General features: G+C 34.8%; 2 pseudogenes; one reads left to right on the top strand and one right to left on the bottom strand.

Annotated features, from left to right (window-relative positions):
* The window catches only part of LOC122140980, a 54,813-nt pseudogene extending 43,587 nt beyond the window's left edge, over positions 1 to 11,226 (top strand).
* A 4,066-nt stretch (positions 11,227 to 15,292) lies between these two features.
* LOC122140979 lies at positions 15,293 to 23,819 on the bottom strand (annotated as a pseudogene).
* Positions 23,820 to 24,633: the final 814 nt, after the last annotated feature.

Genomic DNA, 24,633 nt, shown 5'->3' with positions numbered 1-24,633 from the left:
TTTTAAAGAGCTGATGTAAATGAGACTAATACATCTGATAACTGGTTGTGTAATTGGCATCTGCGGTTGCTCCTGCGCAACCACATCAGTTGAATACATAGTCTAGTGGATGGCAGCCATTGGTCTCCATGGATAAAATGTACCATACCACATCCAGTATCCAGTGCAAAAAGTACAGGACTCCTAAGATTTATTTCGATTCTGAACAGTTGCTCAGATAACAAAGAATCAGTAACAATGAACATGGAGGCACCTTTTGATTAAAGAAAATAAGGAAATTATTTAATTTATATTGTTAATTTAATTCATTTGAAAATATGAAATAAAATATTTCAAATACATATAATTTGAAAATAAATAAAATACGTAGAAGATTTTATAATATTTTACTAACGTAATTTGAAAGTATGGATTTTTAAAAAATATTTAAATTTAATAATTATTAATTTAAATGTATTAAATAATTTCTAGAATTAAATAATTTTAAATAATTCATTTGAAATGAAAAATTCCATTACGAGAAACATGCAAATCCTGAATTTAGATCTATTTATATTATATCAATACAGTAGTGATTATAATATTTTTGGAAAAAATATTTAAATTTGTAAATTATTTTTAAACGTATTATAAAACATTAAATTACTTCATATTAAATACATTTAATAATTATTATATATTGTTGTTAATTTCATTATGAGAAACCTGCAAATCCTGAAAAACTACCTGTTTATATTGTCAATGAAGTAGCAATAAATATTTTTAGAAAAATATTTTAATTTATTAATTTTAAAATTTATAATTATAAGATTCTTTTATATTAAATATGTAAAATTATTATTATTATTATTTGTTTATTTTATTACCTGCAAATCCCGAATATAAATCTGAATTTATAACTTTCAGTGAGTTACACATCTCCTTTGAAAAAACATTGCAAGTAAAGTTATAAACAAATGCATAATTAGATCCAGTAGCGCAAAGACTCGCTGTCGTCCTCTAGGCGAGAAAAGACCTTTGCAAACCCCCTGGAGTTTCTTCACTGTAATGCTGCGTGGCTTCAGTGGCAGTTTGTTGCTGATGGTGATTATGATGACAGAGTATGCTAATTACAGTGTGCTTACCATAAGTACACGCTAGCCTGACCCCGCGTGTTTACCAGATGAGCAGTTCTAATGCTATAATTATTGTTTGGTGCAGATGCTGGGTGGAACGTCTCTCCCTGTCAATACCCTGGTAAAGATTAAGGAGGGACTCCTGAGGCAGAGGGAACTGGAGATTGACCGGTGAGTAAACAAAGACACTTTTAGAGTGCTCATGAAGTACACAAAGAATAAGATCATTTTTAGGCTGTGGGGTCAAATACATATTAAAATCAGCAGACAAATTGGGATAGAATGGTCCAGAAACATATATACATATATGTTAAATGAAATATATTAATTTAACATATAAGTTGTACACAAAGAACAAGACCTTTTTCAGGATGTTGGGTCAAATATTTATTGAAATCAAATTATTATTATTATATTATATTTTGTTATATTATACAAATTTACCTTAAAAATACTTTTAAAATATATATCATGTGTTAATATTGTGTAATATATAATTATTTCAAATCATTTATTATGTTTTCATATATACTGTATAGAAATTCTAAATTTACAGATATTAGATATTATATTCATTATTATATTTAAATATATATTATGTCTCAAAATTATAAATGAATGTAAATTCTAAATTTACAGATAATATTAATATATAATAATTAACACAATAATATTAGATATTAGATGATAATAATGGAGATTTATGTATATATACATTAATATCTATATTTTATACATTGAATTTCCAATCAAATAACATGTTTTCATGCCTCCTTGATAAAGACATTTTTAGAGTGCTCAGTTAAGAATAGACCATTTTTAGGTTGTTGGGTAAAATATTTATTCAAGTGGGGTTAAAAGATGACCATCTGATGCGTGTAGACATATTCCACCTATTAAAATGAAAAAAAAAAAGAAGCCATGGCCACTGCTTCTACGCAACATTTCCTTCCTGTCATCTCTCAACTGTCTGTGCCCAAACAAGGCCTATCCTGACGTAAACAAAGTAATGGAATCATCCATTTTTGTCTGTAGGTGTGGTTTGTCATTAGCTCCTGTTTCTGGGGAGGGGCAGGTGCTTCATTAATTTAACATGACATGGGCTGTGTTCGTGCTCTGACCCTGTAGTTACTGCTGTGACCTTTAGTGCTTGTAATTATAGTATTATGCCATCACCCGAAGTGTTGTGAGGTCTAACAGATGGGGCAGTGCCACAGACGCCACCGAGCAGACAGCCACTGTTCAGACACAAACGTACCATGTTTCCCTGCCAAGAATTACACACGAGGAAACACTTTTAGCTGGCCATCAGTCTGGTGTTGCTCAATCTTCTACGTCACACGACAGTTTAACTGTTTGCTTATATATTGCTCATTTACATTTTTAGTTTACTTTATAGAGGTGTGTGCTGTAAGCAGTGTTTGGGGAGAAAGCATTTCAGAATCTTCTGATTGTCTAAACCAGGGTTTAAAAAAAAAAAAAAAACGAGTACTGTCAAATGAATAATCACGATTAATCGCATCCAAAATAAAAGTTTTTTTTTTTTACATAATATATCTGTGTGTACTATGTATATTTATTAAGTATATATAAATACACACAGTATGTATTCGTTTTGAAAATATTTACATGAATTTACATGTATATATTTATATTAATTTAATTTCTATTATATATAAATATGTTAAATATATAAATGCAACATATTTTTCTTAAATATATACTTGCATGGGTGTGTATTTATGTATACATAATACACACAGTGCACACACATATTATGTAAACAAACAGCACTATTTTAAACCATAAAATATAAACACAGCTATATATATTTTTCATGTGTAAAAACCCTTTATACTGTGAGGAATATATACATATATAAAATACTTCATAACCATTTCTCTGAAATAATGTCTAGTAATTTTAATAACTTTATTATTTTTATTCTTAATATTTTTTACACTTTCTCAGAAGTAATGTCACGTTCTTGGAATATGTTAATTCACATTATTATTATTATTTTACCTTTTTTCAATTTGTATTTTATTATATTTTGTGTATCAGAAATATTTGGCCACATTTTTGTTTGTGTTTATTGTTTATGAGTCTACGGTCATCACAGAGAAAGATGTTTCAGAACATCTAATTCAGTTATTTCTGTTAGAAAAAAAGGGTTATTTTCCAAACAAATTGCTTGCAGCACCTTTAACTGATCAAAACATTAGGTACCACAAGATGGCTCTGGATCAGTTCTCTGATCTTGTTGTGTTTTTCGTATGCTGAACTTGTTCTAGTAATGTTTAACCACACCCTCTCTTATTTTGCTCAAAGGCAGAAAAATGTCCAAACCAAGTGCAGCAAGCACACTTTAAAATGTCATTACAATTGTAAAAACATTTCTTACGAAAGTAGTTGTGCCTGCCACATCACAGCAACTATGTCCTTCTTGCTCAAAAGGAACTTCTCAGCATGCATGTTTCTTAAAAACTTTTCCACATGGAACCCCAAAGAAGTGCTCTGAAGCAGCGCTGTGCAACAGACAGTCAAAGTGAATATTGAGTGTCTTACTGATTTGCAATTTCTAGGCAAAAGCAGCAAATCCTTCAGCTCCATGCGAGGATCAGGGAAAATGAGTTAAAGGGCACAACAAGTCCTCCAAAACCAGAGGGGCGCTATGAAGACTCATATCTGCTCAAACCTAAGGTACTGTAATTAATCAGATAACATAACACTTTTATAATGAGATTAAAAAGGGTCACTGTACCCACCGATGATGCATCTTTCCACTATCTTAGGACTCTCCATATGACAGTCCGGTATCCAGCCAGAGCCCGAAGTCCCAGCTGCCGGAGCGTGTGAGTCCACTGTCCTGTGAGAACGGAGAGCTGGGCCGGAAACTAGCTGCGGCAGAGCTGGAGGTCATCCACCTCAGCGAATTCCTCAAACAGAACACACAGAAATACACTGAAGACATCAAGAAACTGGAGGAGAAGGTGAGGGCTTCTAATTATCTAACTCCTAAACGTCTGCGGTGCTAAAATATTATTTGGGCCTCATTCGCTTATAATTGCATGGATTATTTTGGATTTTGTATGCACAGAACAATTTCTTATGAACTTTAAGTACGTCTGATTCAGCACACGTGCATACACACCTGAATTTCTTCTTGAAGCCTCATTCAAATGTTAATGAGTTTGAGTTTTGTAAATAAGCAACTGCATGCCTGAAATTAGTTATTTGCGTAAAACACGGCCCAAACCATCAAACCAAATTACAGACCTCTTGTAAGCCAGCTGTACATTATACTATGTGAGAAATATAGTATGATATTATAAAGACAGCAAAAAATAAATGTAAAAAAATATATTATATATTACAATTTTGCTTTTATTTGCATTTATTTATTTTAGATTTTCTTTTAAAAATGTAGTTATTTCTTACAGTTTCAAAAACTAGAATAAAACAACTACAATCAATCTTATGATTTCAGATTATGGTACAGTACTTTACATTTTTTAGAAATGTTTCTCAGAAATAATTTGACATCAATTTTTTATTTTTTTACACATTTTTCTCAGACTTAAAAATAGCATTTTGTATATAAGTGCGGTAAAACAATTAATCGCGATTAATTATCCAAAATAAAAGTTTTTGTTTACATAATATATGTGTGTACTGCGTATATTTATTATTTACCTGTACATGCATATATTTAATAAATATGTTATGTTTATATATTAAATATATTTATATAAAATATAAATTATATGAATATAAATATATACATGTAAATATTTACAAAATATATACTGTATGTGTGTATTTATATATACACATAATAAATATACACAGTACACACATATTATGTAAATAAAACGTTTATTTTGGATGCGATTAATCGATTGACAGCACTATGTTTAAAAATGTAATCATTATAGCATTACATTGTATTATACGTTTTAATTTTATATTAGGATTAACTATATTTAAGATTATATATCTGTATCTAAAATTTTGTTTTAGCATTATTATAAGGCTATTCAATATATGTGATTTTGGCGCACTTGTGATTTCAGTTGTGTTTCGTACATTTAAAATAATTTTTAGTTGGTACTTGTACTATGTTTGTGGAAACTTTCCGTACAGATCCTCACACAAATGTGTGTGTACATAATGTGCTTAGTAAATGAGAAAATTGTTCCACACTCCCTGCTGAAGCTGAACAAGATACTTTGTGTTTGGGTTCAGATGAAAACACGTGACCGCTACATCAGCAGTCTGAAGAAGAAGTGCCAGCGTGAACAGGAGCAGCAATGCAAGAGAAGCAGGCAGCGCTCGAGACGCTGGAGAAGTACCTGGCGGACCTGCCCTCGCTGGACGAGGTCCAGACGCAGGCTCAGCAGGTCCGGGCCATCCTCCAGTCCTAAACTGCAAAAACCTGAATCTAACCGTCTTTTACATTTAACCTGGGATTACCTTAGATGCTACTTCTCCCCTAGCTTATCACCATCCTGTTCAGCCTAAATCTGATTGTCAGCCCCAAAAATCAAAAGTGATGTTGGTTCAGTTAATCAGGGGCATAATTAGTAGTCTCCTTTCAATGCTAAACCAACACAGCAGGGTCAGTCCCCACGGCGTTCTGCTAACAGATCAGCACAAACAGCTGCTGATGTGACAGACACTCTTCATTATGGTTGGGAATAATCTTACTTGTGGGTTATTTAAATCATTGTTTTGTGCAGTTTACGAGTGAAATTAATTTATCCGACGTTCAACAGCAAATTTTTGGCGTCACATTTTTCTTACCTGCGTAGTTTGAGGCATCTGTCACTGCTCCCAGAAGATGTCTGCTGATTTTTTCTGTGCTGTGCATTGGATTAAATGCAATGAAATCATTGTACTCATTAATATTTTCCCCCCTTTTCAATACATATATGAATATCCTTAAAACAAGATACATTTGTGTACCATTTTTTTTTTATTTTTTTTTATTTATTTTATTTCACAAATAAGTACGTGAATTATGTAGTGACCAGAAAGGGCTGACAACAATCAAAACGAACATTTAGTTATTTTTAAATATATATCTATATATATATATATAAATATTTCTAAATCTAAGGTTTCTAAATACTAAACTACTAATATTTGACAAATGAAAAACATTTGTAAACACATTCATTTTGTATTAGTATTATTTAAATGGAATGAGAATTATGCAGTGACCAAAAATAAAGCAAAACTAAAAATGTTAAATTAATTAATTATTTAACATAAAATAATTATTTTATTTTTGGAAAAATGTTGAAGTTATCAAATCCATGAAATAAAACAAATAGAATGAACAAATTATTGAACAGAACCAACTGACGTGACCACATTTTTTTGAATAAATCAAAACTTTGATTTGGGGATTTTTGATTTTAATGTTACAGTCTGAACTACAGTTCAAGTTCTTACCCACACTGCACGCATAAAATGCTAAAATAACACTTCAGACACATTCTCATTTAATTTATTTTTTATTTAATTTAATTTTTCCTAGCTCATTGTCAGAGTTTTGTCTTGCTTTAAGCATAAATCTAACAAAATGTATAAGGTTTATGCTAAAACAAAGTAAAATAAACAAAAAAATAAGAAATACTAATTTACTAATATTTTAATACTTCACGTGTGTTCTGGAAACAGTCATATTTTTCTTTTCTCCCCAACTAAATATATCTTGATTTAGTTTTTATCTACATGTTTAAATATTATTTTGAGCAATTTTCTGGAAAACCAGAAAAAAAAATCTGATTACGGGCAAAATAAAATTTCAAATTTGAATAAACGTTATAAAATGGTGTTAATAGACATGTGTAAAGTGTTTGTGACCTGTAGAAGTGTTACTGTACTCATCTCTGTCCGTGTTTGTGGCGTCTCAGTTTGCAGGAAGTGCAGGGGAAGAAGCAGACTTTGGAGGACACTGTGCGCCCAGCTGGAGAAAACCCCTGGAGGAGAAACCGAGGCCCTGCTGCAGGGAAAGAAAAAAACGCCCTCATCGAGACCCAGTCCAAACGCGAGAAAGAGCTTGTGGCTGGTGTTCACAGGTACTAGCACTCCCACATTCACTCCACTGAGACGAGCTCACAGCCAAAGCATTGCTTTTGATATCTTTTCCTTTCTAAAAGCCACTTTTTTATATATAAGTGTTCAGTCCTTGTTAAGTGAGCTGAAGATCAAAGTGCTGTGCACTCTTATTAAAACATAAAAACGTGGCATAAAACACAGGGATGAAATCAGGCCAATCATCCGCTCGGACTGAAAAAAAATAATAATAATGGAAGGTCACAGCCGCTTTGATATATGTAATTAGGATCTATTAAGATTTCTCTCTGTGCCTTATTTCATTTTACCCAAGGAATGATAAAACTTGTGTCTGTAGCCTGCAAGAGAAAGTGGAGAAGTGCTTGGAGGATGGAGTACGGCTGCCCATGCTGGACCTGAAGCAGCTGGAAAGAGAAAACACTCGTCTGCTAGAACAACAGAGCCAGAAGAGCCTGGTACTGATCCCCCATGATGCTTAACAATACATTACTGTAATCATTTGCCACTTTTATTTCCAGACATCTCTGCTGCAGATGTCTTATGGTATATTTATAATCATACATTTACGGTAGATTGAAATTTTGCACTAAAGACAGAACATATACACTGCACTAAAAGTTTGGATTTTAATAATTAGGTTTATTTTTTAATGTATCAGAAATATCACCGAAATACAATAAAAACAGTGATATTGTGAAATAATTAAATTTAAAATTATGTAGCCATAAAAAGATAACAGGCCAATTGTATGGGAACACCCAGTCATTCTGTATTATTAAATATATATAAAGACAAACATAAACGGTTTCAAACCAAAGCTGTGTGAAATGACTCACTCTTCAATTCCTTTTGTTTCAGCTGATTGATGATCAGAAGCAGAAAAAAAAAAATTGATCAAAAAGTCACTCTGGAGATGTCGGTAAGATGTCTTTCTCTTCCTTTAGCGTTTGTGAAGCTTGGTTTGGATTGGCTCTAATTTCTTGGATGGAAGATGAAGCTTATGTGAATTGTGTTATCAGAGCAGGCTTGCTAGAGATGCTCTAACTGCTGTCTGTCATCCTTCCTGCAGACCCTGGAAAAGAAGCTGCAGAGGGAGAGGGGCATCACGCAGGAGCTCCGCAAACAGCTCTTGGAACGCGAGGAGGAACTGGAAACCCTCTCCAAAACTCTTCAGCAGGTACGGCTGTCCAAACCACCCGCGAAGGGGACTCTAAAGTGATACGATGAGCCGGCAAGGAGGAGAAGTTTAGACATAGTTTGATTGAAGGCTCATTTTGTGCCATTAAATTAAATTTTCATGGCATCGAGTCATGAATACTGATAACCCAACCGGCCCTGCAGTGCGTTATTAGAATTCAGGACGTCATTTTTCAGTGCGCCGTCTCAAGGTGAGCGAGAGCAGAGCCGCAGTCATGCGTGATCCACACACTCTCACAGAGCACTGAGGCTGTACATCATACCGCTGCCACAGGGACACCAGCTCTTCCTGGCTTTCTCATGCGAGAACCACAGAGTATTGTAAGGTTTGATTACCAAGTATAAAAGATCCCATGTAAAGGATGACTGCGGTGGACAACAGCACACGCTGTTCCTCATGATGCAGTTCACAACCGCTTTTAAACCACAGATCCTGCAGCCTTAACAGAGAAGTGTTTCATTTCCAAGCAACTGTTACAGTAGAGTAGTTTTACAACATTTGTTACATTTTAGATTTTACATTGTTTTACATGCCTACAACCCCCCTTAGCTGTTATAAATTCACTGTAAACCACAGCTTCATGGGGCTTACTGCTTTAATAAAACGGTTTAGTCCATATACGTAGTAAGGTTTCACAAATAAAACAGAGCACATAAAGTGTAGATTATATTAATAAAAACCGTATCCAATGTAGTTCCTCAGAAACGATTGTGGTTCCAACAAAGTGGTTGCCGAGCAACACACTTGGCTCAACCAATCAGAATCAAGGACCGGAACTATCCGTTTTATAATGCAAAATATAAACCTCTGCTAAAATGTAACAAATATGTTTAAAAAAACTACTCTTAAGTATGCAGATCTGCATGTGACACAATGGGGCTTTTTTTTAGTGTTCATGTGAACGAACGTTGGGGTCAGTAAGTATTTTTAACAGTTAAGCTCACCTTTGACCAAATACCGTGACAAACCGTAATCTTGTGAAATATTTTTACAATCAAAAAAAAGCAGTTTTCTATTTTTTAATATACTACATTTTGATACTATTCAATAATTTAATATTATCAAGTGTTTCCCAAATGTGTGTATAATATATATATCGTATATAAACTGGTATAGTATATAGTATATAAATGTTTTCATATATCACCATAACTTTTTCTTGGAATATACGTCATGCATGTGTGTTGGTGTATTTACTATATACATAACTAATAGATACAACTTTTAATATATTTTTTGTGACAACCTAGGATTTATCCGTATAAAGTTCAAAAGAACAGCTTTTTTAATATTTTGAGCATCCTTGAATAAAAAATATTAATTAAATGTAATCCCACTGAGTTTTACAAGCACATTTTCATTTTTTACAGTACAATAATTGCATTACAAGTAATCATCAGCTGTGTGTAAATTAAGATACGCAAGAAATAAAAATCACGTGCATTCCCTAGTCAGCTGCATGTTAAAAAGCATTAATTTTTAATATTATATTTCAATGTATTTCCATCTTGTAGTTTTCAACTTCATATTCTCACTCGAGCCCATACTTTTTTGAACAGTTTAATAATAGTAAAAACCCAAGTATGAAGAGTGTCAGATGCAGCTTTTGTGTGTTTGATAGTGTAATTTTGTTATTAATAGTTATTTACTGTGTGCTCACCTACTTTCTCCTTAGCAATTTTTCTTTAGAATTGTAACAAGAGGTAGACATATATATTAGGTAAAAACATTTCCTAATGGTTTGTAAATTTACATTTCTAGCTGGGTGAAAATGTTAGTTCATAATGACCCTCAGTGTATAAATGTAAATCGTCCTCTTCTACTACATGTACACACAGAGAACAGTTCTTTTCTGGCTTAGATATGTGAATGAATTATCAGGAGCTCTCCGCTGACGTGCAGATGTTATCCACCACCTCCCCAGAGATTCGGACACACTTTCCTCGGCTCTTGCTGTAGTCCTGCTGTGTAGTGACTAGTATTCCACCTCTCCCATGTTTAATGTTTTATACAAGCTTTCACAAACCACTGCCTCCTGAGTTTTATTCTTGTTAGCGCTTGTTTAAATATGCTCCGGGTTACGCTGGTAATCTGTATCAGGACGCACACAATTGTTAAGCTTAGTCATCAACGCTGCAGTCCAAACTCAAAGTTCCTCCCACGCTGCAGCGTAAAATGCTGAAATCACACTTCAGACACATTCTGGGTGTCCGTAATAGCATTTGAAGGTGAAAATAACCATTCTCTCAAGTCTCCAGTTGCACAATTGTGACATCCAGGGGCTTCAGTGTACCTTCCTAATTTAAATTAACTCTGAATGTTTCCCTTGACAAGGCTCTGTCCTGATTCCCCTGCTTTCTGTATTTTTTATCATCCACAGAACCTCGCAGACGGCCAGAAACGATGAGACTGCTGAATGTGACCCCCGGGTCCTGTCTGAAGGAGGCCGGGCCCCTGTTGAAGGAGTATGTCCCTGTGTCTGCTGGATCTGAAGGTCCTGTGCATGTCCCTCACACAGAGAGCTCAAGGCAAAGACGCCCAACTCTGGCCTGCTTGCTTTGGCATCAAATGTAATACTCATCCATATTCAACTTTTTTATAAACTTCTAGCCTTAGCAGCATAGTTTCTTTTTATTCCAGAATAAACTGGTTTGAATTTTCAATTTGTGACACACTTTTTTCCAGCTATGAGCCTGCTCGTTTATTTGGAGGAGAACGAGAACCGCCGCTTAGGGAGGACGGCTTGCGGGCCAAGCTGGTGGAGGTGTTGTCCAGCTGAGCTGAAAGACATTGACGAGCTGGCGGACGCTCATCTCGGATCGTTGACGCACAGGTGACATGGGCGAAAAACTGCGTGACTGCACATGAGCCCTTTCCACCTTGTCAGGACAGACGGCGTTCCCCGAGCTCCATAAAAGGAAAAGCAAAGTCAACCTGCCGTAAACAAACCAGGTCTTGCTGACTACTAAAGGTTGGACCAAGCTGTGAATCCAGTTTACAAGGACGTCTTTACAACAAGTTTCTTGCGGACGTTGAATTTTCAAGGAGTTTGAATGTTTTATCGTATTTATTGAGACTGCTTGAGGTTGAGTTCCTCATGCTGTTCCTGTCAGTCGACTTTGAGGGAAAGTAGAGCAATGGGCGGTCCTACAAGTGCCTTGCGCTTCCTGTTTTGTGTACCCCTCCAAACCTCAGAAACATCATTGAATTATTTTACCCAAAGAAAGCTGTCCATCCTCTACCCAACAGCTACAGGTCAACGCCTCTAACATTGGAAAAAACTTCATGAACAGCACATTTAAAAAGTCCTTCATCACCACATCCTGCATTTTGGTGTGGTTTAGTATGTTTGAGCTGTCCATAAACACTAGCAATGTTGGCATTTCGAAAATAAATGACAGCAGAGAAAATCCATGTGAATCTTATTTCAGGGACGCCCATTAACTAGTTTTAAATTGGGATCCAAATATGAGCTGCTTTTTAACTCCGCTGCACACGTATTCGGTGTTTGAGTTCGCAAAGTCGAGACAAGGAAACGGAATGATTCTGCACTTCCTGTGACATGCTTTACGACATTTTATACTACTCCAGATAAACACGATGTATTTCTTAGGAATATGGATGAAATCAATGCAAACCTTGTTCACTCAGGTATTTTAAGAGTTGCTTTTATTTGTTGTGGTTGCTCTTGATGCTTTCATGAAGGATTTAAGTGTCAGTAAGTTCATTTTGACCCCAAGCTGAATTTTTTTTTTTTTTTTATAGTTGATAAAGTCCAGCGATGCGGTCATGTCAAGCTTTGCACCAAGGGGACTAATGTTTAAGATATTTACAGGACAGCGTCTATATAACGGCTTATGTATCCGTGACTGTACCCTCATTGTATTTAAAGTATATTAAGCATGTTTTCAAATGGAGGTTTTGTCCATTATGTGCTCATAATATCTTGTGCATGTGCATAGAATTAGTTTTTATTTAAAGAAGAAAGAGATAAGGTAACTAATTAGATGTACGCTGCGCTATTGCAACCTCACATTAACCAGCATTTTATTATGCTTCTTCTGCAGATATGTGATATTATTTCTGTGCCTTTAACGAATCTATTCCGCAGCAGAACCACAGGATGACAATCAAAGGATATTTTCCATAACTGGCAGAGACAGGAAGTTTTATTCATAAATGTGCAGGCTGATCTAAGCCACTATTCACATGCAGGCAATATTTATTCTCAGGCAGAGAGCTGCTCATAAACCAGATGGAGAATGTATTGGTGCTCTTAGGACAGACAGTGTGACCAGCATGCTGATTGTGTATTATATGAATACAAAAGCACCGTGCACTGGGTTGCATGACCCACTCACTGTGCACTGAAAGCCACTGGTTGGCTTTAACAGTATGTTGTGAATTTTCTCGTCAGGTCTTTGAAATCTTAAGCTTTTCATTTTCCAGCTAGATTTTCCAATGCCAAAAGTCTATTTATTACCATTTATTTGTCTGTTCTCAAAGGTATTAACTATTTTTCCATTTTTGTAAAGTCGCTTTTCATTTGTACAAAATGTCAATAAAGTATTTTTTCTCTACCAGGTTTATTTTTTTTTGCTAACAATAACAGTGATTTTAAAAAATGTGTATTTTTTTTTTTTTGTTTGTTGTTTTTTGTTTAAATGATGCACATTCATTTTCAAATCTTGGTGTAAAATGTGTAGTAATGTATAGTATGTGCATTTCATTTAATTTCTAATCAAATGGTCAAAGTATATTTTCAGGTGCTTTGACCCGTATTTAAAAAGGAATCAAGTTGCTGTCAATTCACTTAACACCTTGCCATGTCAAATTTATTTACATATTTTTCAAACTATATGCAAATATAGAAAATTGCCTTCTCTCCAGAAACGAATTAGAACGTTAAAATGCACTGGGGTTTCTCATCTCGTACTTCAGGGTTTTCAAAACATATAGGGAAAAAAATTAGGATTTAGTTGGGGATTGGGGTTGTTTTATAAATCAGCAACCCTGCAGTCTACCACGGTAAGATCAACCCAAGTAAAAAGTCACATGATAGTTTACAATAAAAGCATCTCAAAGGAGACACCCGTGATCATTTGGCATGCTAAAACCCATACAACTTCAAAAAAACTATTTTCGTTGTATGTGGCCCCCACTTCATCTGCCAGACATACATTGTAGAATGAATGATTTTTGTGCACTAAAACCTTAGGACTGACAAACCTCAAAGGTGAAGGTCTTCAAAAAGAAATAAAAACAAAGTCCTAAAATAGTTAAAAAAAACAAACTCATACGCATGTGTATAAAAGGGAACGTTAAAACACAGTTAAAAGGTTTGTTTTTGTATGAGGTCAGCCTGAAGCGCGTGTATGAAGTATGGGCGGTGGGACATGTGTCTGATCACACTGCCTGCACCATTTCCCTTTTCAGCTCCGGTCGCAGAATAGAGCTCCAGCTTGCCAGGAGTTGCAGGTTACACGCCACACATGAGTCGACTCAGCTTCGCCGTCACACAGTCCCCCGTGCCCCACTCTCTGTTTCAAACAACACACAACATTCGAGGATATGAATGATTGATGGCCATCAGGAACACAAACAAACAAACCAAACCTGTCACTTTACTATTTCTTTTTAATGTCCAATTCTTCAGATGACTATATTTTAACAGGAAGGTGGACTGATATACACAATACAATTTCATGGTAAATGTATCCAAAACCAACGGCTGATTTTTAAAATAACCATGGTTATCTTAATAAACATACAATTTAAAATTAGATTGTTAATATTTTTATTTTTAGTTTTTACTGATAACATTAATAATTCTCAATGTTTTTCCTTATTACAATAAAAAGACAGGTTTGGTATTTTGAATATTGAAGTGTTTTGTAGTCACAAACAAGTACAATTACTATAATAAATATTTTTATTTATTAAATGTTTGCATTTTTATATTTTTATACTACGCGGCAGCTCTTAATCCTAAAATGCAACAGCATGGAAAAATCAATGCAAACAAAGTCAAAATTTTAAAAAATGTTAACTAATATTAGTAGTATATTATTATTGATTATTATTACAGGAGGTTTACATAGTGTTCTGTTACATACATGTCTGTAATTTTTTAATTATTTTTGGTTCCTTGTTTGTTTCATGTCCCTGGTACTATTATTTGAAATTTGTATAAATGAATGCCTTTTTGCATTTCCATGGGTATGGAATGTCAATAAATTAGCTCCGGCTTTGTTTTTAAATAAAATAAAAAAAAAAAAAAAAACAAAATGCAAACTACTCCTTATGAATGTTTACTAATGGTTAATATATAACATTTTCATAACAAAAATTGTATCCATTATTTTTTCTAACTTTCATTACATTGCTTAAAAAAAAAATCGACAATCACAATTGGCCAAAATTTGGCAAGTACAAAACAGGCATTTTACCAACAATAACCACTTAAGACGCGTTGATAGGAACAAGATCCTTCCAATGCAAATGTCAGAGACCTCCGTGTGGTCCTGACTGATTAAACACCAACATCGGCTTACAAGAGATCGGAAACTGGTGGAGTCAGCATCGTTCTATAAGAAAGCATCAGCTTTAAAAAGTAATTAATGAGCTGGATCCAATAGAGGAAAACACACACTGAAAGGGCAGGTTACATAGCAACGACGGACCTGAGTCCTCCGTAAGATACACAAAAGTATCGGTAAAGCTACAGAATGTCTTATACGGGAATCTTAATCCCAACATGGAGCTCCTGTATGATAACTGTGCAGTCCCTTAGACATTCAGCGTCTTGTCACGGTGTGTTGTTCACATCTGTTTAGCTGGAACCCACCTTGATAATCTTTGGTGTCCAAACTCCAGCGTGTGTAGAGGCGATTCAGGCCAGCAACTGGTCTCGCCCACTGTTCTCCTCCGTAATCCAATCCCGGATGCACCTCTTGCTACCAGGAAACCTTGAAACGGAATCCAGGTACACTGAATTACCAGCAACCAGATAATGCCTTATAAAAAGAAGAAAAAACCACCAACATTACATGCATGAGCTGGACAACCATTATGAAAGTGGCTACACAAAGCAAGGCAAGATCTAATTTATTTTTTTTTTCTCCATTAGCTTGGGAAATAAGGCAACCTTTATTAATAAACCACAATGAGAATTAAAAACCAGAAACAAATGTAATGGCTTTTGCGGGGAAAGTAATTTTTCAAGCACTTCTGAACAGTGAGAGCATTCATCTTTTACAGTCTCTGGAGATTTGCTCCTGTATAATGACTGGTACAGCGTTCACAACAAAACACACGGGAAGAAAAAAACACTTAAGAAAACTCAATTTGTGCGCCGCAAACATGCAAACACACGCGCAGACATATAGCTCCTCAAATGTGGATTATTAGCTCAATTTAAAACCAGCCGAGCAGGAGCAGGACTGATGGTTTGAATGCTAATGATCAATTAGAGATCAGATAGTAGGGAAGTGCTAAACTACAGTACATAACTACAACATGTTATTTGCACAAAACTCAAAATAAAAATGAATAACTAAAATAAGTGTATATTATTATATAAAATAATAAATCTTGCAAATTATTATACGACAGAGTACAAAAAAAAAAAATGTTTTTAACAAAAGTTGTACTTATCCATGCTATGGCAATTTAAAACGGATTTTATGGCATAGCATGAAAATGAATGGCATCATAAAAATTAATTTTTTTTAATTTAGTGTTTCATTTTCACTTCATGCTGTGCCCTTAAATTTTCTTTTTTTTTTTTTTTAAAGCCACCAGCAGAAATATTACATAAAATGCAAAAAAAAAAAATATAAAAATCAAATCAACAGAAATACCGAAAAAAAAAAAAAAACAACAAAAGTATACAGTAAAGTAAAATATTTTTGTGCCATAGTTTGTAACAAGCACTATAATTTCAGATCCTTTGAGCACTTTACCATTCACATCACTCACACATCGGCTTATGTAAGACGATCGGCCTCAAGGCAACATCCCACTTTAACTTTGTCCCTTCACTACTGTTCTCTGATGCTGTGGGATCAGGCTGACGTCTTGAGAGCTGAGTTCATTTTCATTCTCTTTGAGATCATTCACCACACACTTCAAAGATATCATCGACTGGCTGCGGATCTCAGGCCGTAAGTTACTGCAGGCTCTTTGGTTGAAGCTGCAGCACTGCTTCGTATCTCCACCCAGTGCACTCCCCAGGCTGCCAATTCCCAGTCTGAAATCCACCCCCTGCTAAAGCGTCAAACCCTTCACCACCTAGTTTTAAGTGGTAACCGACAGCAATTCCTAGTAAAAGAGCAACATTTTACAGCCTGAAAAATGCTGATCGATGGAGAAGGCTTCCCTATGGTTCTCAGCCAATAAGAGTTCACTAAACTCACATCATAATTGTGAAAGAGGCTCAGTAAGGCAAAAATGCCGCATCAGTTTCGGATTTTTTTTCCACCATGGTATAGAACATTATGGTGGCAAATCAGTTTGCTGTTTGCCACAATGGTTCTGAAGACTATAGTGCCATCATATGAGCACTGCATAAAATTATGCTGCTTTAAAGTTAAATTAGTTTAGTAAAATAACTTATTTAATCCAAAGAATTATCTAAAGTCCATTCTTACTTAAGCATTGCTGTTTTTTGTTTTGATTTTTCTTAAAATATGTATTACTTATTTCAATTTCATACATTTGAAATACGCAATGTAAAAAAAAATAAACAAAAACCCAGCTAGCTTCTTTGTAAATAAAATTGGTAAATACATTTTAAGAATTAAAAAATTAATTTCAGAATTAAGCTATTTTTGTTTTATTGCATTAGGCAAGATGGAATTTTATTTGTGTTTATTTTAAATGTTTTTTAGCTAAAATAACCATTTAGCTTTGCTATAAGCCGGTTAAAGAAACAACATTTTTAAATTACATTCTTTAAAAATTTAACCAAAAAAATAAAACAAACAGCCGTACTTAAGCCAACATTTTACATTATGGCGCTATCTAAGTGTAAGACTTTATTTTAGATAAAGACCAAAAAAGTACAATATTAGAAGGTTAATAATTTTTTATATTTCAATACATGTCATCTTGAATTTCAGATTTTTAGATAAATAAAAAAAAAAAAGTGATTAAGGTTCAGTTTTTCTTTGTTTTGTATTTAAATACATAATGTTCAGCTTACACATTTAACTTTAAATATTATAAATATTATAATTAACATTTAACATTTATTTGTGTACCAAAAATACAAATTTAAAATTGTAATCAATTACATCCAGCTACGTATTTTAAATCAACAAAATGTCATTTTTAAATGGGTAATAAAATATTTATTTTTATAAAATCTTAAAACAAGAAAATTTAATTCAAATTATTTTATTTAATTTTTAAGAACATTTTCAGTTAGTCATTTTCATTACATTATATGCCTAATTCTGTATTCTTGGGAGAAAAAGAGAAAGTCAGACAGACAGTATTCAAACAGACTCAAGCAGGACTGACTTGTAGTAGGGGGAGTGACTCAATCATTTTCCAGTTGACATAAGTAGCAGCAGTCCTCCTCCAGCGTACAGACACGGGTCATCTGGAGCTCTTGGCCACCGCCAGAAGCGCTCGTGCTCGATGAGCGTCTCCTGCATCTCCCCGCCTCAGCAGAAGATACACACCCTCCAGTGTAATCTTCATAACCTGCCAATGACATCACTCCAATCAGCAACAATCTTCCACCTAACCTTGCTCCTGAAAAATGGCATGCATAAGACCAAACTTTGCATATTAATAAAGTGCAAAAAAATAAATAAATAAATAAAATTAGGGCTATCCATTAAGCATTAAAATACCTTCATATCCTAGCTGAAGACTATGCTGAATATCAAGCATATAGGTTATGCAAAGCACATACATGAACCCGGAACAAAACTGACTACGATTAACCTTGGGTTGGAAAACATAAAATGCACATTTAAGGTCTCTCTGGTCCTTTGTGTGTCCTTGAATGGTCACATGTGTTGTAAAACAGCGTATAACGGCAGGAGAGTTTGTATGCTCAGACGTGTGATGTAAATGACTTGGACATGCACCGATACGTCTATAATCCATTTAGGCAGCCATTAGAATATGAGCGTCTGCTCATCGCCGTGACATGTGAAGTCCTTTATCCCGGGCTAATGAAATGCAGAAGATGAGCACTGCTGGAATAGTTTTAGATTCAAGAAGAAAGCGTCCGCTGAGGCCTTATTTTGGCATTTGTTCCGATGGCGGAGCAGAGATTATCAATTGGAAACCGAACAGGGAACAATCAGGGGTACAGAAAACTTAGGTCCTTGGGAAAAAATACCGCATGTCTATTTATCTTCAAACATCCACAATGACACACCAGGGAGAGAGGCGTGCATGTCAAAGAAAAAAAATAAGTTTTAAAAATTCATACTGAAATATTGTTTGAGTTTTTCCTGCATGTATTCCATAGACGTAGCGTAAACCTTTCGCCTTCGCTTCAGCGGCCCCCAGTCACGGCCAAATATCCAGGCCACGAGAAACTTGCACAATGGAGAAGTAGTTTCCAGACAGTCTGAATCCCTGGATGGGAAAAAAAAAAGAACCAGTAGAAAAAGGTCCAGAACCATGAGATGATACGCCAAGGGACGGTAGCAAGTAACATTTTGTCTACAGACGGATTTCCCGCCAAAGGACTGGTACAGGCCCATAGTTCCTCAAGGAGAGAGCACCACACGAGATCCGACAGAGAAAACAAAACACCATCAAATATCAGCCTTTTTTACCTGACCTCAGGGTTGGAGAACTGGCTTTGATACGAAAAAAACCCGTGAAGAGGCTGAACCAACATAGACGATAGCAAATGCCTATAACACCGTAACGGTGAAAAAGCATTTTTAAAAACTAAAACAAATAATAGGCTAATAGTTTCCATTTAGTTGTATATTTTTTTTAATTAGTAGTTATTCATTAATATTTTAATAAACGTATACTAATATACATAATAATTATAATAAAATGGGATTTTGTTTCCATAAGACAAAACAAAAATAAAATAATCCTAATATTAACTATCTAAGGCAATTTTGTTTACATTTAACAAAGCTAATAATACTAATAATACTAATAATAATATACTTAAACCACTAATGTTTTTCAATAAATAAATAGTAATTACTTTATATAAAGGTACTGCAGTCCTGTTTAAAAAATAAACCACTAAAGTTTGACAGTAATATTATTAAGATAAGTCAAAACAAAAATAAATTTGAAATCATAATACATAAACACTATTTTACAAAGATGTGAAATCTGTTTCCCTAGCACATACTAAATTCATAATTTTATTAATTTCAAAACACTTAAATGTCAAAACACTTAAATGTTATTAAATAAATAAACAGTACACTAATTTAGAGAAAGGTAGTCAGGAAAGAGTCTGGTTAAATAAAAGCTTTAAAGTGTTTATTATTATTTCATTATTTAATTATTGTGTTAATTCAAAATACAACACACAAAAAATCAATTTAACACTAATAATAATAATAATACATAAAGCAACTAATTTACATAAAGATGTGCAATATGATTCCATAGGACATACTAAATTTACATTATTATTATTATCATCATTATTACTATTATTATTATTATCATCATTATCATTAATAATAATAATAATAATAATAATAATGAAATTACAACATAAAGCAACTCATTTTACCTAAAGATGTGCAATCTGTTTCCATAGGACATACTAAAAATGTACATTAATAATAATAATACTATATAATAAAATAATAATATAAATATTTCAAACATAACAAAACTGCACTAATAATAATAATAATAATAATAATAATAATACAATAATAATAAATATAATTTTTCAAAACATAAAACTGCCCGTTATAATAATATAATAATATATAATAATAATAATAATAATAAATAAAAATATTACTAAACTAGTAATAATAATAATAATACTTAATAATAAAGTAATTATATAAACATATCAATTCGGTTGACATACTAATACGCTAAAGTTATTAAGATTTATAAACTTTAAAAAAAAAAAGCAATAAATTAAGAATAAGAATAGTAGCCATTCAATAAATCTTAATAAAAAAAATCATCATCATCTTTAAATTATTAAACCAATATACAGAACCGAGGGTCTGCAGCTCCCCGGGCCAGTCGGCCTCTCCAGTAGTCTTTGTGATGGGGTGCAGGGAAGCCATGTACCCTCACATCACACAGGGGTTTCACCCCACGTGCCCACCCTTCTCTTGCTGTGCTTCTGTTCCACGGCCCCAGGAAAATGGATCGCAGCTGCTTGTTGTACGGAGCCGGCTGACGAACAACCATATACGTGAAGAGCCCTGGACACTGCACTGGACGTATTGATGGTACATTGACTCCACCTCTGTGTGGCTCTAAAATCAGCGCATAAAACGAGTTGTCAATGGCAACAATACTACAGACTGAAAGCTAACGGGCAGAAAACATACACAGCAATAAAAAATGCTTAATAAATCTGTACAATAACACCTTACAGAAGGAACTCCCAAATTTCAGGTGGGAACGTTTGAAAGACTTTAAGATCATGACTGACCAGGACGCACTACAAAATCCTGTCCAAGCTAACAGCAATAGACATGGGCCTTTCATATACTAGAGTATTAAAACAAACTGTAATACCAGGTGAGGGTGAACTATGAGTCACAGTCCTCTTCAGAACACATCACTACAAAAACCGTGCGTCATACCCCAACTTTCCGATCAAGGGTCCCATTTACAGTAGTTTGAAGTGACATTCACCACGCAAAAAATTGGATTACTGCATCTTTTCTTTCCGAAATCCCATTTACGTTCAAAGGGGGGGAAAGGAAACATATACAACAAAGACCGTATAAAAGGTCAACTAAACCAATGAGAGCACCCAGACACCCTCATGTCCTTTTGGTTAAGAAGACAATACAGTACAGTTGGAGTGAGTCAGATTTTTCAGTCTAAATGCGATGCAAAAGTGCCAGAGAACAAATTGCAGTTGACTGGATTCACTCCAGCACTCACAGAGGATTAAAGTAAGGTGATATATTGCATGATACATTATATTCCTAAATCACAATATATCGCAACTTGGTTATCACACTTTTTATTTAGCCATTAAGCTTCCTAAAACCAGGCAAGCCGACAAGTTTCACGTCTAGTTTTCATAAAACGGGATGCAAATATCTCACGACACTGTTTTGGTGCTGGCTGAGAACATGCTGGAAGACCAGTGAGACGCTACCATGATGCTCCAGTGCAAGATGATACAGCTGCTCTCCATTCAAACTTGAGCGTGTCACAATCTTCAGTTTCTCTCTGGGAAACAGAATAACACGGTTTAGGCTAAAATTAAACATGGAAAGCCCATGTGAACGCTGAGAGTATGACCACCTTGGAGTTTGTCCCTGGAACAAATCTGCAGGGGATGTCCCCACAGTTTTCTTTCTCTCTTTTCTCCACGTCACTGCAGGGAGCCTCACTGAAGCCAGGGAACGCTTTCCTCCAACCGAGCCACTGAATCCAGTACTTGTGCGGCGTGAGCGGGATCTCCACAAAGAGCTTCTCCTGAAAACGCACGGTTACAGTGGATGTTTCTTGAAGAGGGATCTCCACATAAAAACCATTACGGAAGGCAGTTTGGGGCCGTTACGGGACACCAGGGCGTGGGTATATGTCAGACTGACCCCAAACGAATCCTGTGGAGAGATTTTGGAGAGAACAAGCATGCAAGTGACCACTGGAATTTATTAAAATTATTTAATTAACATTAAATAACTTTAAGTCTGCAGGTCAAAATAAATAAATAAATCTCCTCAAAATGTACTGGGAATCATGACAATGATTTAATTATTTAAATGCTTAGGTACTTAAATGTAATAATAGTGTTTGCTGGATTGCCATTAATGCTGATTGTGGATTTGGTGTACAGTCCGGATTATTTTTAACATTTGGAGTAGAATGACATTTAGAAAAATTAGAATCTCTGAAAACTATATAATAAATTATTATATAATTCGTATAAATAGAAAAACAGACTAAAAAAAAAAAAAAGACTAAAATAAAATAAAAAAAAACACTTAAAAAAAAAAAAAAAAAAAAAAAAAATGGAAAAATGCAAAATAAGTTAGATAGCTCAAAACAAAAATAATAAACACATAATGCCCAAAAAAAAAAAGCTAATTTCACTTAAGCTGCATTCAAAGACTGAATACAAGACATTTTTTAAACTATAGGATATTATAATTGTTTCCTTATTTTCTCTATAACTTTCTTCAGTGTCATGCAGAGCGTTTGACTCGGTCCTAGTCGGTTTCTTTGGACAATATGATTCAAATATTTACCTGTAACTAGGGTTGGGTATCATTTTAATTTTTATCATTTCCAACTTCTGCTCATGGAGCTCAAAAGCTCATGGAATCTCTCAATGGAATGAGTTCCATGACCTCACTCAAGACGTTTACTTATTACTGGACAAATCAGTGTTTTTGAATGTATCCCTTGAATGAATGATTCAAAGGCAAATATATTTTAACAGCCACTTTTTTTGCCAAAAAATCGAGAAAAAATAAATAAAATGCACACACATAGTGTGGAATTGAAATTTTAATTTTACAAAACAAATATCAGATTCCAGACCTAAGTATCGGATTTTGGAATTGATTTTTGGATTTCCAACACCCACCTATAAGTATAACAAGCGGTTCGCCACCTACTGGCGTAGGTAGGCTATGTACAGTGCATAAAGTATGAATTACCGTAATGTAAAAGATTCGACTCATTGTGATGAATCAAAAATCTAATTCCCACGCAAATCATACCTGGACGTGTGTGGTCCACAGAGAATTGCATGAGCAAACTCGGAACAATAAGCTGCACGTGCTGCCGAGGCCGCAGCAGGGACACTGGGTCCAAGTTTCCTGAGTATAACCAGGAGAAACTTCATCACTTAAATGAAATAAGCCCGATTGTGTTGTCGCTGCTTTCTGAAGTAATATCTGCTGTGAATTCAGATGATGTCTCCTCGTCTGTGGCGGCAGTTAAGCAGGAGAAATGCTCCAGCAACTCACGCTCCCAGGTCGCGCTGAGGTCTGCCATATCTGCGCCGGTGGTCACCGCGCGGCCTGCAGCCGCCGCTCAGGTGTTAAAGGTTAGGAAGAAACCACCTGAGATAGGTCACAGGGATCCGGCAGGTACAGCTCTAAGGAGTCGCTCATGAATATTAGTAGCTCATGAATATAAATGCTAAGTCATGCCGACGTTGCTTGGCAACAAACCCGATTTATATCTAATTTAACATTCATACGGCAAGCGTTTAATTCGCCAAGCCAATCGGGGGTAGGCATTCTTGGAACGTTTTACGTAATAACATATTCATAAGATAAACACTTCATTTCCCAATAGCAATGACAAAAACGCATTTCTTATTTGCAGTGTGTTTTGTAATGCTAAGCTATTCTACGCTCTGTCTTGAATATCTTGAATTCGCAGTGTTAGAGGTGAAGTTTACTTTTGATGTTGCTGTGTGTCCTGCACCGAAGCTCCCCATGGGGTCACATATAGTATTTTTGTTCTGTTGTAGGGTTGGCGTTTATTAGCCATCATTTTACTCCACCCTCAGCTTGTTCCAAATATGTGAGTTTGCCCCTTCTTCTGTTGAACACATCACAAGATATTTTAAAGAATGGTGAGTGAACAAACAGTAGCTATTCCATAGTATTGGGGGGGGGTGGCGGGGGTGTACATTGGATCAGTCAATGGCTACCGTCAAATGACTGGACACCAACATTTCACAACATTTTTTTGTGTGTTTCATACAGGTTTTGGAACAACATGAGAGTGAGGTATGATGACACAATTTTTTTTATGTTTGGGTAAAACTATCCTTTTAAATGTTGTAAGTTTACAACCATTATGTAGTGGTCTGATATGTAAAATTTTGATTCTGATGTAATGTTTGTGCAAGGTCAAAACACTCTTTTTCCAGTTTTAACCATTCATGTCTCTTTTTTTGTGATTTTAAGACAAATATAGGACTTTAGTTTTTAAGCGAATCAGACACATTAAGAATTTCGCAATAGGTTGTAAATGACAACTTAAATTGATGGAGTGATTTATTCATTCATTCATACAGTCATGGAGAGAGTGAGAAACTAAATC

Source organism: Cyprinus carpio, chromosome B20 (assembly GCF_018340385.1).
Source record: "Cyprinus carpio isolate SPL01 chromosome B20, ASM1834038v1, whole genome shotgun sequence".
NCBI lineage: Eukaryota > Metazoa > Chordata > Actinopteri > Cypriniformes > Cyprinidae > Cyprinus > Cyprinus carpio.
This window is presented reverse-complemented; position numbering and strand designations above follow the sequence as displayed.